This window comes from Ovis canadensis, chromosome 2 (genome assembly GCF_042477335.2).
Source record: "Ovis canadensis isolate MfBH-ARS-UI-01 breed Bighorn chromosome 2, ARS-UI_OviCan_v2, whole genome shotgun sequence".
NCBI lineage: Eukaryota > Metazoa > Chordata > Mammalia > Artiodactyla > Bovidae > Ovis > Ovis canadensis.
In genome coordinates, this window is record NC_091246.1 from 223,147,086 (window position 1) to 223,165,820 (window position 18,735).

General features: G+C 41.3%; 1 long non-coding RNA gene across 3 annotated transcripts in view; it reads right to left on the reverse strand.

Moving 5' to 3' along the window:
• Window positions 1-18,352, reverse strand: part of LOC138432862 (uncharacterized) — a 43,962-nt gene extending 25,610 nt beyond the window's left edge. The window contains exons 1-4 of one of the 3 annotated variants that reach the window (XR_011254008.1): window positions 17,909-18,352; window positions 10,301-10,566; window positions 4,561-4,803; window positions 450-593 (exon numbers count right to left, since the gene is read on the reverse strand). This is a non-coding gene — a long non-coding RNA (uncharacterized lncRNA). The remainder of the gene's footprint in view (window positions 1-449; window positions 594-4,560; window positions 4,804-10,300; window positions 10,567-17,908) is intronic. The other 2 variants (XR_011254009.1, XR_011254010.1) reach the window with 2 other exon arrangements.
• Between the last annotated feature and the right edge of the window lie 383 nt (window positions 18,353-18,735).

Consider the following 18,735-nt stretch of genomic DNA (forward strand, 5'->3'; position numbering starts at 1 on the left):
CCATCTGGGAAGCCCACCCAACTCTAATTCCAGATCTGCCCGATGTGGACCAAGAAACTTGAGCAGAGCATTCCAGCAAGTGCCAAGGACAGTTCCCTACACATGGTGCACATTTGTGGCTAAATTTACATCTACCTCTCTGTTCCTAAGATTTCTTATTTAGAAAATTGCCCCCATTAACACAGTAAATAACATTCCCACACTTGCACTGTGTACCACTACATCATTCTTCCTGGTTTAAAAACTATTTTCATATTCATACTCTCATGAAACATTCATATTAACTGTGGAACAAAGATGGAACAAGTAGTATTATTATCATGTCACAGATGAGATAAAGCTCAGGTTCATTAACTAGCAGTCACACAGCTATTAATATTAGGTTATGTAGCTATTTAACTCTTCGTAGAGTTGTTGGATAACTTCCAAGAGAACGCATCTAAAATTACCTGGTAGGTAGTAAAGATCCCATAAGTAGTAGTTACATGGAGAAGCAGGGCGCAGTAATTAAATCATAAGTTTTGAGTTTTGTATCTAGGTTCCATCACTTATCAGTGTTGTATTCTAAACCTTCTTGAATTCATATCCCTCACCTGTGAAACAGGAATAAGAATTGCTACCTCATTCAATTGTTGTGAAAACTAGATGAAAAACCGTAGACAAAGCACATAACACATAACTCAGATTCTCCAAGCATGTTATTACCTCTGAAGTGATAAACGTGAAAATAAAACAAGATAATTCACATGATGATAGAACAAAGTCATGACTGAAAACACTTTGAAGGAAAAATCCAAAGCAAAGAGAATGGATGAGAAAAAGAAGCAGACTGACTGAAAGTATCAGTCGTGTCTGACTCTTTGTGACCCCATGAATCGCAGCACGCCAGGCCTCCCTGTCCATCACCAATGCCCGGAGTTCACTCAGATACTTCAATATAATAACTTACTAATTATTTCTGCTATTGAAAATCCATAGTACCATGAACCTAGCCCCACTTCAAATGAGATAATATAATGGGCTAACAATTACGCAGGACATGAGAGTGGAGGAAAAGAGTTGAAGAGACAGGGAACATACTTCAATTCTTAAAATGCCTTAGTCTTAGAATCATCTAAAGTTATTACAACTCTATATAAGGAAATTCAGCAAGAAGCAAAGACAACAAGAGAGAAGTTAAAAACACAAGGTTACCAAAGTGTGAGGGAGCAATTTGAGAGGAGTTGGGAAGAAAACATTGACAATAAATTAAAGCCTTAAAGGAAGGAGATTTACAGAGCAGATTATGCTGATCTGTCAAAAACATGGCGTTATGTCCATCACCTCCTTTTACTCTCATGATCACTATCATTTATTAAAAGTGAGTTGGACATCTTTTACTGTGCAGTTATCTTTGTAGAAAGGGCTTCTCATTCTCTCTTTCCAGGAGAAGGTCAGATCTGTCTCCTGGATTTCTGTACAAAAGATGCTGAGCAGCCTCTGCCTCCTCCTCAAACTTCAAAATGGCAGTTGAGGACTTTTTCAGACTCCCTCTAGGTGGGCGAGATGGTTTTGAGAGGCCAGGATCATTTTTAAGAACCACAACTCCACTAGTAGCATTATCATGCTTATTTCTCTACAAGGCCTTTCTGGCACCTGAGGGAATTTTTCATATTAATTTTCTAATGATCCATCTTGGAAAGAGACAGTAGTAGGCTTTCTCTTTATACTGTTTCCTTCAAAAATGCCAAATAGTTTTAATGCATTAGCATTTCAATAAAACTAATCCTCTGTTTATAATAAATCATAACAATCTTGTAAAAGGCAGCATTGAGATATATATTTATCAATCATACACACACATATATGTGTATATGTGTGTGTGTTTGCATTATATTCATGTACTGTGTATTTCTGGGGAAAAAATACAAGCCAAATATAGAAAATTAACACAGAATTAATTGGCTGGTTCCCTGACTAATGTGTGTGTGCTCAGTGTGTCCAACTCTTTGTGACTGCATGGACTGGAGCCCTCCAGGCTCCTCTGTCCATGGAATTCTCTAGGCAAGAACAATGGAGTGGGTTGCCATTTCCTCCTCCAGAGGACCCAGAAATTGAACCCACATCTCCTGCATCTCCTGCATTGGCAGGCAGAGGTACAACATAGATATTAAGAGCATAGCACATCTCATGCCTGAAATTAAATTAAATGGCATCTGAGTTTTCAAAGTCAAGGCAAGGAGCCCATAAGGGTACTTGCCAAAGGAGGTCTGTGGACACTACCTGGCTTGGGCAGTCAGTGCCATGACTTCAAGTTCTGCTAAAGGGGTCCCTGCAATAGCCCCCTAAAGAAGGAAGTGTCCTTAACAGTGGCTGATGTACAAATGTCCATGTCTATAATTTGTAAATCTTCCCACTTGACGGCAACTTGCTGGGCTAAAATAGATACTTCACCAAGATCAGCCAATGTTTAAAATGATTCGTAGCCTCTGTGAACTGAAGATGGAAATAGGTGTTCAGCAGAGGAATCAGAAGGGTAAACACAACAAAGCTGAGTTGTATTAATGACAAACCATAATCCATGAATCATCCCACATGGCTGGACAGAAAAATGGCGATTCTTTGAGTTTCTTGATTATCATGAGATTTGGCTGTTACTATGGTTTCTGGTCTTCCCCCAGAGCCTAGTAATTCCATTTCTCATGCATACAAGAGGCCATATGGGTAAGATTTCTTATTTACGTGTGAATCCTCTAACCACTTAAGCCTATTCCTTGGAAAGAGAAGAGCATAGTGAGCACAATGACTCCAAGAGTCTCCTTTTTTTTTCTCATGGAAACTTTTAATTAGAAAACCTTGACTTTCTCAACACTCAACTAATCCCGCCACAATGACTCTCTGCCACTTCCATGGGTGTTTACCTTGGACTGCCTTCTATTCATCTGTATGCCTTGTCTCCCAAATCAATTATGAGTTTTTGAAGGAGAAAGAACTCTGTTTGAATCCAGTATAAAGTTGACCAGTCATTTTCAAAATGGTTTGGACTAAAGATTGCACTTCATCAACACTTTCTTCAGTGGGTAAGCAAACACTCTCTTCCTCCAGGGATAAAATGACCTAAGCGTGTTCTATTTCTTATCTTTTTGCTTTTTTTAAACTAATCTCTCCCAGAAAGCCTACATTCCCAAACCATTTGCACAATATATTCAGTATGTTTAAGGAATCAGAAAGCTTCCTAGTCCACTTAGGGGTATGTTGACTGAGACTTGTTCCTGTATACTTCTAATATATATATATTTTTTTAATCTTATCCTTTTATGTCTTTGAAAATCTACATTTCTCATGTAGATCTTAAATATGACACATCATCACAGATACTATATTTGAGCATTTTGGTCAAAATTCTCCTTGTTTTTCACCCCATGATTTGTATAACCCCAAATAACTGTGTTCCTGCATGAGAGTTAAAGCCAGGGAAAGCAAACCTCACAGTGACCACACAGGAATTCAGGGCTCCCCAGCACTCAGCATTCACAAGCTCACTAAGCATATCTCATCTTGACTTCCAGGTGAAAAACAGCAGATCCAGTTCACCATTATAATAATAAGTCAATTGTTTGTTCATGATACTCACACCTTCATTGCACAACCAGTATGTGCCAGGTGCTTTCTAGTAACACTATTCCTCCATAAAGAGCACTGGCAGAAATAAAACATTCAAAGCAGATAATACTAGATTTATAAAATAAATTGCAGGAAAGTACAGGCTAGAAGTGGGGCTGTATCTATTTTTTTCCCACTATAGCTATCTATTAAAATATCCTGTTTACAATCAATACTAAAAACAGATTGAGGAAAAGAATAGATGCATGTATATGTATAACTGAATCACTTTGCTGTACACCTGAAACTAACACAGAACTATTAATTAGTTATACACCAATAAAAATTTTTTTTAATTTTTAATGCTGAAGATTAAGAAAGATTGAATCCTAATGAAAGGAAATGTAAGTACATGTAGATACATGCTTTATGAGGTTGATTTTTATGTAAGATTGTATAAAAGCTGTGACTTGGATTTAGAGGTGGGTACTTTGCCCCATAATATACTTTTCTGATCAATGTAACCCCACTTCTCGCTTCTGGTAAGTCAGGGGTCTGACTACAGTCTTCTCTGAACTTAGAGTTTTGGGGGAAGTTTTTTTTTTTTGCAGAAAGGATACGAGTTTCTCTAGTCACTCTTACCTCATGCACAGCCACTGGCATTGTCCAAGCAAACACTGACATTTTATGGTGCTAAGTACCTTGGTCAGTATCCCCACTCCTCTCTTCAACTTTTTACGTTCTTTCCCAACCCCATTCTCCAACCTCCATCTCCACCTTCCCACTCAGCAAAATAACTCTACTTGCATCTTTTTTCCATAAGGATCTGTGTTTCTCTTATATTTGTATTCTCCTACTGCTTAAAGAATCAACTGCAGCTGGCCTTATCAAAAAACATAAGCCGCATGCTATACATCAAAATGGTTTAACACAGTGTCAGATTCTGACCTGCGTTTAGCTTTGGCTCTGTAAACTTACCCTCGATGCCAAATGTCACGTTTGACGTAGAAGCAATTGCTGTGCTGTTTAGATGTTCCTGACAGCATCTAAATCCATTACTTCATTGAAATATTTTGCTCAATGTCTTCTTCCTTCTATGGATGAATTAATTGTGCCCAACCCTGGCCATCCTCACTCCAGAGCCCAGCCAGCTATGACAACACGGTCAACAACTCTGGGATTGAGTCCCCCTCCCTCCTGATTTATGGAGCTTCAGACAACCTGTACCAGCAAGAAAAGAAAGTTGCATTGAAGGGAAAGACGACCAGGGTAGATTTTACTCTTTTACTTACGGTAGCTTGAATCATAAGAAAGTGATGTTTTGTAAGTCAAACATGGTCAAACAACAATTTTGTGTGATTCAGTGCAATGCATAAAACAATGTACTCACAGTTCAACAAAGTCACAAACACTATCATACACCATGAGAATGAAAATGAAAGGGGTCTTAAAAGATCAATGTTTGCTGTTATACATTAAACACCCCAAGTATGGAAATGCTCTTTAAAAGTGTATATGCTTGAAGGCTTAACCTTCAGTGCTTTTTATTTTTAAATACTGAACAAGAGTGACAGAAGCCCTGCTCCTCGTCGGAGGAAAGGAAAGCACCACACCCAGACAAGCAAGATGGATGGAAAAACATGTGAATGAAGAACACTTTTCTTATTTTGCTCCAGGATCCAAAGGACTGATTCAAGTGGGTGCTTCACTGTGGTTGATAACTCATCCAAACACGAACCTCAGAGGGGGCACCACCCTCCCACAGGGTATGGGAGGAGAGACTGGCCCAGAGAGGCATGACTAATGCAAGGTCATCCAGGAGTCTGCAGGCTGAACAAGTCGTGAACCTCAACGCTACCAATGTCTGGCCTTGGCTTCACCAGGAGCTTCACTTCCTCTTTAAAAGACATGACCAAGGGATACAAAACCAAAGACCTTCATTGCCCCAGCCAACCCATTTAATGAAGAAACACAGGAACTCCTTTCAGCAGATCTAACTCCTTTGAGAAATCCAGACATTTGATGGCAATAATACATCTTTCAATTTTTTCCTTCCAAGGTCATCTTCAACTTTATATTCCCCAGAGTTTTAAATGTAAGAGTCTCTCCTATAAAACAACATTTGTCTGCAAGCATACACACTCAGTATCTGAGTTCTATCTCAAATATAAGAATCAAGCAAAACTTAAAGCTCAAATATCTGTGGTGAATTAAGGGTACAGTTAAAAAGTCGTTCCAATAAATGAAACTTTATTTAGACTATCCAGGGAAAATGCTACTATAAGGTTGTAATTATTATAGCATTGTACACTTTGGTCCCATTATTTCCAGACTTTTGCCCCCAAATATGGGTTTTAAATCAAAATGATATTCAGATTCCTTTAAGAAGAAATTCAGCTTAAATGATGGGCATGCTACACAGATACTATGTGTGCATATCTGGAACACATACACACAAACTGGCTCCCAGAGCTGTGGCTCTATCCTAACAAACTTTTGAAATTATTTAAGTACCTTATTTCAAATCCATTTAAGAAGGAAAACAAATGGGAACATAGAGTTACAATCTAACCAAATCTCTCACCTCTAAATAAATAGAACAAAAGGATAACATGCATAATTGAAACGCACAGGCTCCCAAATCTTATTTAAGGCACCACTTTTCATATTAATTTTTACCATACTTTGACAAGAACCCTTAAAAATAAGAACCATATGTTCAAATTCTTCTCCCTGTCCACATTTCAAACTGTATTCCACTTAACAAATATTTATTGAGCACCTAGACAATGTAGATCACAGGGCTAAATGCTGATGGAAACATAAAAATGAAAGAGGGAATCATCAGCTTCCAGGAAAATAATATCCCAAAGAGAGAAAAATCATGAGACCATTAAGTCAGCTTCTCACCGTGTGCTCCTAGGAACACACACTCCTTGATTTAACAGCTTTTATATGAAAAACCAGTTCCACAGCCAGATAGATTTGAGAACTGCAACACTGAGCAAAGCTAAATAATTTTTTGTAGTACCTTTCAGAAGCCTGACTGGGCACATATGAATTATGAAGCTGTAAGACAGGGAGTCTATAGGACTTCCTGTGTAGCTTGATCGTGGGACCAGTTTTATGTGTATCACCTTCCACCAGGAACATGTGGGGAGACACTGGGCTAAGTGATTCATGACTCATTGTCTGTTCACTTCACTTGGGAAGTCTAGAGGACAAAGACCAGGTGCAGTGTTTGGAGATCTCCTAGGGGAAAGTGAATCCTGAGCTGGACTCTGAGATAACAGAATTCGGAAAAATACAAGAGGAAAGGAAAGGAAGGGAAGGAAAGATAGAGATTTCTTAGAAGAGAACACATAAGTCCAACAAAGTCTAGAGCGTGAATGAGCATGGCACATTTAGACGTCGACGCAGAGAATGGACTTCCTGGAGAGAAGGGCTCACGGGAAGGAATGAGGAATGGCAGCATAAGAATATGAAGGCTGAATGAATGAATCTGGTGTTAGGTAATTTTTCTAATTCTCCCAACAACCCTGAAAGATAGGCCTTATTCCTGTGGTCATTTTACAGATCAGGAAACTGACTTAAGGAGAGTAAGAAACTTCCCTAAGGTCTCATAGCCAGTAAATAGCCAAGCTGTATGTGAACCCAAGTGCATCTGATCAGCGGAGAAGGCAATGGAACCCCACTCGAGTACTCTTGCCTGGAGAATCCCATGGATGGAGGAGCCTGTAGGCTACAGTCCTTGGGGTCGCTAAGAGTTGGACATGACTGAGTGACTTCACTTTCACTTTTCACTTTTATGCATTGGAGAAGGAAATGGCAACCCACTCCAGTATTCTTGCCTGGAGAATCCCAGGGATGGCAGAACCTGTTGGGCTGCTGTCTATGGGGTCTCACAGAGTTGAACATGACTGACGCAACTTAGCAGCAGCAGCAGCAACATCTGATCAGAAAAACAGTGGAAATCAGTTGGATAGGACTTCAAAAGCCAAAATGGGATGGAGGTGTATTTTTATACTAGAGACAATAGAGGTTTCCAAGTACTGTAGATTTCTCAGAAGGTAATTGGCATGAAGCTTGTGTTTTAGAAAGATAAGCTTAACAATGGGGCCCAGGATGAATTAGAGGAGGAAGGAAACCAAATCTGGGCTGCCATGTGGAGGTTGTTTCAGTGACTCAACAAAAAGCTGGAGGAGCCCGAGGGCAGTGGGAGTGAAGCGAAAGGACCAATTGCTTGCGAGTGTAGTTTGGCCATCCAGTGTGGGAGAGGGAGAAGGAGCCACACTTGGTGGCTAATTGAATGTAGGTGTCAAAGGAGAGGGAGGAAGCCAAAATGACCCCCCCCCCCATTTCTTGACTCTCTTCACCCCCAAATGAAGGTTTAAACACTGAACTAGTGAAAGGATCCCTGAGACAAAAAAAGAATCCTAATATTTGAGAAAGTTCCACAATGGGCAGTGGGGCTGGGTTATCGCAGAGGAACCACATACACAGGTGCATATATGTGTTTCCTTGAACAGCGACTATTAAAAACCAGGACTACTATCCTTCAGAAGTTTGAAACTTTTCAGAAAAAGAGAGACTCTAGCAGGATAGACATTAGAGACTTATGTAACGCAATCATATACACAATTGTATACATCTCATCACTTTAGCTGTTTCCTTTTGGCAAAAGAGAGTCATAAGTTCCACCCACATTCCAGAGGAGGGGAACACATAAGAGTGTAAGCCCAGGAGCTTGGAATTATGGATTCTGCCTTAGGAGTCTGCCTGCCACAATCCCTAGCCAATTTAGCCTATTTTTGCCTGTTTTTGAATTTATGTATTTGGGATCATACACCATGTATTTGTTGTGTCTGTTTTACTTTTTCTTCTCTTTTTTGTTTATATGCATATCTACTTTTCTCAAATGATTTACTGTTTTTTAAGATTTATCTGTTTTGTATGTGGATATGATTTACTCATTTTTATTTCTGTGCAATAAAAATGAGTACTTCGGCCACCTCATGTGAAGAGTTGACTCATTGGAAAAGACCCTGATGCTGGGAGGGACTGGGGGCAGGAGAAGAAGGCGACAACAGAGGATGAGATGGCTGGATGGCATCACGGACTCGATGGAGTGAGTTTGAGTGAACTCTGGGAGTTGGTGATGGACTGGGAGGCTTGGTGTGCTGTGATTCATGGGGTCACAAAGAGTCGGACATGACTGAGTGACTGAACTGAACTGAACTGATGATTTACTCATTTTTATTTCTGTGTAATAGTCTATTTAATGAAAACCAATAAACTACTTTTTCATCAAAAAAAAAAAAGAAGTTCCAAACTTTCCTTTAAAGGGAGAGTCTTTATTCTCAAACTTGGTTGAGAATCACTTATTTCAAAGTCAAAGGGAAAGTATCCAGAGGTCTAGTTCTAAACTGAGGAACCTTGGGCAAGTTCCTTCAATCTTTTCAACTTTAGTCTCTCATCTCCAAAATGGAAATGATGACTTAAGAAGAGCATTCAAGGCAGTAAATCCTATAATTCTCATAATCAGGACCAAATGACAGGTCTTTGGCTAGAGTTAAATGTCTTTGGGATGAGCTGTTTTCTGGTCCTTCCCACCTCTCTTTTCCAGCAGACCTATGCATGTATGAAAACCTTCATAGTCCTGAGACACAAATCCAGTCTTTGTTCTAAGTGTCCTCTAAGCCACACATGTAAAGTGACCAGTGACAGTTAGATTGTGACCAACAGCTACACTTCCTTCTGACACAAAAGGAGTTTTACCAACTACTCTAGACATCTACTAGGTGAACCAGTCTCTATGGGAGCCACACTTGTTGCTTTCTTCTGGGTATATGAATGAACAGAGACCCAACAAGCAGTAAGTGCCTAAATCTCAATTACAATGCTTCCATCCCACTTATTTATTAGTTCAAAAAAAAAAAAAAACCTGTCCATGAATGTGTAATGATTGCACTAAAGGCATGTAAATTTTTCATGAAAAGGTCAGACAACCATTGAAAAGCTCGGTTCAAGTCACACTAATTTATTTTACTGAGTTCACCTTTCTTCTCATAAGAGAAACATAAGCCCTTGCTTTTTGATTGGCTACAAACAGAACCTTTTGAGAGTCTCAATGTGGAGCTAATTTCTATCTCTAGGATCCTGCCAGCATTTCCAAACTTCTTCATCAGTTTATACCTTCATAAGCCCTTTCAAACAAAAGGTAAAAACTAGATCAAGAAAGCTATAACATGACTACAAAAGGTGAGAAACCTTGGCTGGGGAACCCACAGATTGTGCACGGAATGAGGATTGCCAGAATTACTGAGATGGACACATCGTTCTTGCTGCTTCCTTACATGAGCCCAGCAAGGTGCTGCTTTATGTCAACAGCATGGGTCAACTCACACAGGCGTCTGCTCACATGGAAAACAGATAATGCACAGACCACATGAGCACTGCTTCACACTATTTTCTCCCTGGAGTTGAGAATGGGACTATGGCCAAGTTGGGGGTTCAATGGGAAGAATGAAAAAGAGCCCATTTTCTGAAACAGTCAAGAAGACTGGGGTCTGTCAAAATGGAATCCATCACTAACAGTGATGGCATGCACTTTCTTTTGGAGTGGAGTACGGATGAAGCTGGAAGGATCCCAGAACCTAAAGTTGGTTTTGCCCAGAACAGATCCCAAGACAATGATTTGAGTGCAAGTAGTTCTTGCCTGGAAAATCCCACGGACGGAGGAGCCTGGTAGACTGCAGTACATGGGGTTGCTAAGAGTTGGACATGACTGAGCGAGTTCACTTTCACTTTTCACTTTCATGCATTGGAGAAGGAAATGGCAACCCACTCCAGTGTTCTTGCCTGGAGAATCCCAGGGACAGATGAGCCTGGGAGGCTGCCGTCTATGGGGTTGCACAGAGTCGAACACAACTGAAGCGACTTAGCAGTAGCAGCAGCAGCAGATAAAAGAGATCCTTGGAAACACTGGAAGGAAAATGAGAAAGTAAGCAAGAGGGAAAAAAATAATACAGAGGGAAGACTCTGTGGGTTTCTGAGGCTTAATCCCGCTGGGTACTACTAAGATACAGGGTGGATTGCATCCCAGAGTTGTCCCACTGAAGACTGAGGAGACAGGAATATTTATCCTCCACCTCCTTTTTGTCACTGATGAGGACTACTACAGGCACAGTAATTCCCTGGCAAGTCCTGATTGCCCTCACATAAGCCGAAAGAAAGCTCTCCAGCAGGATCACTCTGCCTGCAGGGAACATTGCCTTCCACATGCACTGAAAAGACAAGTGCCAAAGAGACACAGCGGGGGCTCCGAAAATGTTTGCTAAAGTGTGTTGAAGAACTTTTAGGTATAATTGAAAACCAATAGGAGAGTGTTGAAGAGGTGGTGCACAGGGGATTTTTAGGGCAGTGAAAATATTCTGTAGGATAATAGTGGATTTTCCATGTTATTATACATTTATTCAGACACATAGAATGTGTAACCCCAAGAGTGAACCTTAAGGTGGACTATGGACTTTAGGGGATTGCCATGCGTCAATGTAGATTCAATAATTATCACAAAAGCACCTCTCTAATAGGGGATGAACGGGAGAAGCTATGCATGTGCTGCGGGCTTCCCCGGTTGGCTCAGACAGTAGACAGCCTGCCTGCAGTGCAGGAGACTCGGGTTCATATCTCTGGTTGGGAAGATCCCTGGGAGAAGGAAATGGCAACCCACTCCAGTATTCTTGCCTGGAAAATCCCATGGATGGAGGAGCCTGGCAGGCTACAGTCCATGGGGTCGCAAAGAGTTGGACACAACTGAGCGACAAAAAAAAATGCATGTGCTGTACTTGATATCTCTGCATCCTCTTCCAGTCGTACTGTGAGCCTAAAACGTCTTTTAAAAAAATAAAATCTATAAACTAACAAATAAAAACTAATGAGAAGTTTGTAATTCCTTTAAATGTCATCCAGCTCCAGTTAGTATCATCTAATGGAGTGGCATTCTCTTCAAAATAGGATGGCTGGGAACAGGGCTGAAACCAGCTGGGCGTGGTTACTGTGTTCCGTCCTGTCTACCTCTACACTTGATTCCTATAGGAGCTGTTCAAAGTGCTTTCCTCCGTCCAGACCCACCTTCCTCCCACTCTCCACCCCGCCCCCCCACATACACATGTGCCAAGCCAAGCAAGTGAACACTATGTTAATAAAGTACATTCCCTTAAATAATTAAATGCAATACAATCATTGTACTCTTAAAATCTTTTGCGAAAGTGAACCTACAAATCAGAAACAATCTTTTGTCACATCTTACACCCCAATTTGGATGCCACAAGTTGTGACCATGCAGTGAAACAATTTCTAGAATATATTGTTAAGATGAGGGGGGGAAAAAAAGCAAACAAAACATAAGCAAACAACAGCAAAAAATGAGGTGCAGACCAGGGTGGAATGTAAGCTGCGGTTTGTGTGAAAGAGGGGAAAGGAGAGAGAGAGAAAGAAATGGACCTATGAATGTACATGTCTAGACAGAATATCTCCAAAAGGGTCCACAAGAAACTAGATACAGTGATTGTCTTTGGGAGGGAGATTTTTCATCATTTGCCATTGAATATTATTTGAATTCTTATCATGTGCATGCTTTATTGTTATCTTCAACCTGTATGAGATAGATAGACAGACATTTAAGATGTAAGGTAAAGGAATAACGATAAATATTGTTTCAGTTCCTAGCCTGCGCCTTCTGCTCCATCCAGACTTCCCTCAGTTCAGTTCAGTTCAGTCGCTCAGTCGTGTCCGACTCTTTGCGACCCCATGAATAGCAGCACGCCAGGCCTCCCTGTCCATCACCAACTCCCGGAGTTCACTCAGACTCACTCCATCGAGTCAGTGATGCCATCCAGCCATCTCATCCTCTGTCGTCCCCTTCTCCTCCTGCCCCCAATCCCTCCCAGCATCAGAGTCTTTTCCAATGAGTCAACTCTTCGCATGAGGTGGCCAAAGTACTGGACTTTCAGCTTTAGCATCATTCCTTCCAAAGAACACCCAGGACTGATCTCCTTTAGAATGGACTGGTTGGATCTCCTTGCAGTCCAAGGGACTTCAAGAGCCTTCTCTAACACCACAGTTCAAAAGCATCAATTCTTCAGCGCTCAGCTTTCTTCATAGAAGGGAATGGCAACCCACTTCAGTATTCTTGCCTTGAGAACCCCATGAACAGTATGAAAAAAAGACTTACCTCTACCTGCTTTCAAATGAGCAACATTTAGTACCAATATTTTAAGTCTGTGAGTCTAATAAGTGCTTTCCTCATCATGGCTGCTTTTTCATAATATACGCAGCTCAAATGTCACTTGCTATAAGAAATTTCCCCCTCATAAACCCAGACCAATAGGACCACCCACCCCCAACACCAAATCCTACAGCCTTCCTTTATTTCACAGCAAGCACATTTGAACTGTAGTAAAGAAGTTTTCTTATCAAGGATAGAGTTTGCCAGTCCAAGCAACTTTCAGCTAAACCAGGGAATTCTCGAGCAGTGAGGACCTTCTTAGTATCTTCCAGGTATCAAAAGCTAACTCTAGAGAACATACTACAAAGAGAAGATTGGCAGAGGACAGGAGGTAAAGTGGGGAAAGACCCCTGGTCTAGACAAGAAAAAAAATGCTGGTGACTCAAAGAAACGGCCCAAAAGTCACCCTACATTAAGTACCCCTGCCCCTTCAACTAAGACATCTCCCAATTTCTGCCCTGGCTGGCCCTCACTGTTCAATCTTTTTCTTCACTTTTTCCATACTTCACATACTGGTGATGTTACTTCTTTAAAATTCAGAGTCTTAGGATCCCAAATATTCTGGCCTTTGTTTCACTATTAGTGAACACGGAGGAGCCTGGTTGGCTGCTGTCTATGGGGTCGCACAGAGTCGGACACGACTGAAGTGACGCAGCAGCAGCAGTAGTGAACATACTTGCTTTTTTTATATAAAGCCAATCTCAAGGTCAAAGTTCCTTCCTGTAGATATAATTATTTTCCCTTCTCAATTACAACAGGCTGTTGTTTCCCCTAGCTGGTTTTACAGGATAAAATTGGAATAGAATTGAGAGCATTAGTCACAAATCAAAATTTATTTCCATCAAGTTTCATACTATCTAAACATGTCTAGTTTTTCTCTCTCTCTTTTCTCTCTCTGCTTTTAAGTTTTCATTTTGTCCAAATGAAGTAGTTGGTGGCTCTGAAGCTGTTTCATGCTCAATATAAAGTTTACCTCTGTCTAAGTCTTTACTTTTCTGGCCTCGGTACTGGATTCACAGTTTCCTTAGAAAGAAAGCTATCCAACTACTTTTGGAAGAACAATGCCTTTTGGTAATCTACCAGAATGATTCCATGTTAAAGTTATTACAGCTTTTCAGATATCCAACTCCTTACACATGATAGAGTGGAAAATTAAATAGAAATGTCCCTAGCTTGCCAAAGGCACTCTGTGCACAATTATAATTGTGGAAATAAGATACCCATTTTCACTTCTGTTGTTTTTGTTTAGCTGCTCAGTCATGTTCAACTCTTTTGCAACTTAATAAACTGTAGCTCGCCAGGCTCCTCAGTGCCTGGGATTTCCCAGGCAAGAATACTGGAGTGGGTTGCCGTTTCCTGCTCCCAGGGGTCTTCCTGGCCCGGGGATTGAACCTGCTTCTCCTGCATTGTAGGCGGATTCTTTACCACTGAGCCACTTAGGAAGCCACTCATTGAACACATATTGCCAACCAGTTCTGTAGTTTTAAAATCTCTTTTGACTTTTCTGTCATTGTCTATCATTTTAGAGCAACATCCACTGTTTACAAAGATTGAAGCTTGAGACTTGTTAGGTTAAAATAAGTGACTTCTGGAATCTAAACAAGTAACTTTTCCAGGGCAACAGGAACAATATAAAATCACTTCTCAGTAATTTCTTTCTTCATTCTGTCAGCGACATTCTGTATAACATCTTCTTCCTTTATACTGTTAATTGAATAACTAGAGATGAGGAATTTTCTCAAGTAATAAAAATAAGAGAACAGCCTGGGGAAGTGGGGAAGGGCCGGGAATGTAACTGTCCTTGAAAGCACCGCATTTAGCCAAGTAAGCCATCAACAGTTTTTATTGAATCTAGCACAATGACAAGAAGGTAGAAAAGAACAATATGAGACATTGAGTTGAAAAATTAAGAAATAACCACTGCTGATAAGAACCTAATTGAACATAAGCATGCTCCCTTTCTGTTCTGGTTTCAAAAGTCTTTGAGCAGAAATAGGGTCCTAATCCTTTATAGATGATGTTGAGCCCCCATTTTTCAGACCAGTCTGCAATCTCTTCTGGCCAGCAATGGGAGCTGGATGCAAGGCAGAGATAGAATGGCCAATGAGAGGTAATAATGTAGTTAGTGGTAGGATAATGGGACAAAACAGGATGCAGAGAAACTTAGGAGAAGACAAAGGCCTTTGTTTTCCAATTAAAAGATACTCTAGAATCCATGGTCCATTTGGATAAAAATACCCGGTCATTTCAAGGCAAATATAAGGGGAAACAGTGGCTGACTTTATTTTTCTGGGCTCCAAAATCATTGCAGATGGTGATTGCAGCCATGAAATTAAAAGATGCTTACTCCTTGGAAGGAAAGTTATGACCAACCTAGACAGCATATTGAAAAGCAGAGACATTACTTTGTCAAAAACGGTCTAGTCAAGGCTATGGTTTTTCCAGTACTCATGTATGGATGTGAGTGTTGGACTATAAAGAAAGCTGAGCCCTGAAGAATTGATGCTTTTGAACTGTGGTGTTGGAGAAGACTCTTGAGAGTCCCTTGGACTGCAAGGAAATCCAACTAGTCCATCCTAGGGGAGATCAGTCTTGGGTGTTCATTGGAAGGACTGATGTTGAAGCTGAAACTCCAGTATTTTGGCCACCTGATGTGAAGAGCTGACTCATTTGAAAAGACTCTGACATCAGGAAAGATTAAAGGCAGGAGGAGAAGGGGACGACAGAGGATGAGATGGTTAGATGGCATCACCAACTCAATGGACATGAGTTTGCATAAACTCCAGGAGTTGGTGATAGACAGGGAGGGCTGGTGTGCTGTGGTTCATGGGGTTGCAAAGAGTCAGACATGACTGAGTGACTGAACTGACTCATATATATAAATGAAATAAACAGAAATTCTGCATTTTCCACCATTCCTTGATCCCAGACCCAGAGAAGAATAAGCAAGGTCTCCAAATAAGGGCTGAGAATGAGTAGATGAGTGGACACTTAGAGCCCAAGTCTTTCCTTCAGACTCTGGAGAGTTGTAGCCATCCCTGACGTATCCTTTGAGTCCTTAGAATAATAAAAACAATAACAAAAATAAAATAGGGTGGGAGGGGTGGGAAGGAGGGGATATATGTATACTTATAGCTGATTCCAATGACTCAACTCTTCGCATGAGGTGGCCAAAGTATTGGAGTTTCAGCCTCAGCATCAGTCTTTCCAATGAACACCCAGGACTGGTCTCCTTTAGGATAGACTGGTTGGATCTCCTTGCAGTCCAAGGGACTCTTAGTCTTCTCCAACACCACAGTTCAAAAACATCAATTCTTTGGCACTCAGCTTTCTTCACAGTCCAACTCTCACATCCATACATGACCACTGGAAAAACCATAGCCTTGACTAGACAGACCTTTGTTGGCAAAGTAATTTCTCTGCTTTTCAATATGCTATCTAGGTTGGTCATAACTTTTCTTCCAAGGAGTAAGCATCCTTTAATTTCATGGCTGCAATCACCATCTGCAGTGATGTTGGAGCCCAAAAATATAAAGTCTGAGAAGGGGATGACAGAGGATGAGATGGCTGGATGGCATCACCAACTCAAAGCACATGAATTTGGGTGAACTCCAGGAGTTGGTGATGGACAGGAATGCCTGGCGTGCTGTGGTTCATGAGGTCACAAAGAGTCGGACACGACTGAGCAACTGAACTAAACTGAACTGATAGATGATTCACATTGTTGTACAGCAGCAAGTAATGTGACATAGTAAAGCAATTATATTCCAATTTTTTAAAAATACATAAAAAAATAACAACACATATACTGAACGTATGCTATATGCCAGGCACTGTGACAACTACTTCACATGTAAATGCCTATTGAATCCTCCCAACTAGAACTATGACCTCATTTTATAGATAAGAGCACTAAGATTCAGAGAAGCTCAGTAATTTGCCCAAGGTTAAGTTTGTACAGCTACTAAGTGATGAAAGCAGGATTCAAACACAAGCTGGGAGATTTCAGATCGCACTTTACCTTTAACGGCCCCTCCCCACTTCCCGAGATGGGTCACTTGGATTATTCCATTTGACCCCAAAATATATGTACAAAAGCTCCTCCCCAGGGATAACCAAGGGTCTGTTAGACTTACAAGTGCTCTGAACATCACAGGGAGGTGTCCTCTGAGGAGGGCCCTGGATGATACGGCTTGAGGCAGAGCTGGTATTCTAACTACTCAGTCACTAGCTGGATGGTCAGTGGGAAAGCACTCTCATGTGGACCTGCAACACTGTCTCGTGATAAAGACTGGAGGGTCAGCTGGGGAGGCCACAGGTTTAGAGCATCTTTTAGGCACTCAAACAGTGCCCCTCAGTGCAGGGGCACTAACCAGGCTGCAGACCCACCTTAGGACAACTCTCTAGAATCAGGCCTTAGGCTTTACTTAGGCAACAGGACTCTGTGATCCAGGAAACTTCTTTCTGATATTGGGGTCTTCTCCCATATGTTCTCTGTTCCTTAAGACTGTATCCCTGATGGGAAGACTCTTTGTTAGAAAGAGATTAGGTTCCCACTACCTTTGAGCAAAAACATTTGCAATCCTGCATACCTGTTAGAATACCTGGAGACCTTGGTGTTTAAAACAGAGGGCCCTACTACCCTCCTCTGGATGGAAAGAGAAACATTTTCATTCTCAAGGCAAGTGAAGGGTACTAGGAGACAAGAAATGAAAGAAAGAGGATTCATATTGAAAGCATAACCATTGCTTAGATTACCTCTCCAGTACTCTGACTTTAAACTGATATGAGCAAGATGAGAACAAAACTCCATCCTCCCGTAGCCTGTTGGCATCTCTGTGCTCTCATAGCCCATCTGGCCACCTCCTTCCCAACATGTACCCCAGGGCACTAGGCCACTAGTGGCCTGTCTGCCACTATACCGCACAAGAACGGGAGAAAAGTGGACCCTCAGTAAATGTGGAACAAATGAATGGAAGTGCAAGCACGCAACATATCACAGAGAAAGAGCAGTAGAATTCCGCTTAAATGTCTCACCTGTTGCCTAGAGTCGTTCCTTTCACGGTTGTGCTGCACCTTCAGCTGGATTCCACACCTTCCTTACAAACATGTAGTCATCAATCCATCCATCCATCCATCCACACTGAATAAAAGTTTTGAGTTGCAAGCCACTGTGCTAGGCACTGGGAAACAAAGGGCAAGCGAAACACACATGCTGAGGTTTCCGAAAAGCTTTCACCCCTCTATTTTTCACCAAGTCAAAAGAGGGAAAAAAAATACAGAAAGAAGCTAAATAATGTATTTAACTGCCAGAGGGAAAACAAGAGACACACTCAGGAGAGAAAGAAACGTCTTTCAAAGGTGCTTAGAAAAGAAGGGTACTGCCAACACACACACACACACACAAGTCCAAGGAAAGACATTCAAGAAAGCAGAGAGGTGTCTGGTAGTCCCTTAGCGGTGAGAAAAACCAAGTCCTCTGACCATTCTTATATGCCTGAGGGGTAAGAAAGGCAGCCTGGCTTGCTGGCAGACTCTCTGAGGAAGTCCAGCTGTTCTCTGGGATAGTAGAATGCCTGCCTCGGGAGCAGAACTGAGCTTTGCAGACCAATTAATAAAACATGTACAGTTAGAGAATAAACACGAAGCTCGAGAATGCCTTGCTGTGTACTTTGTGGTCAGGGCAGCACTGTTGCTCTCCTAATAGAAAGCTATCATCTGAAGCTGCTGACCCATGTTCCTAAACTCTGTAGAAGTCATCCATTTTGTACAGCTCTTCTCAAAAGCCATCTGTCCTTCTTGTGGAGGCTTGATTTGAATTTCCCGATAGGATGTTTAATGGTATTCAAAGAGATTCTTTATAA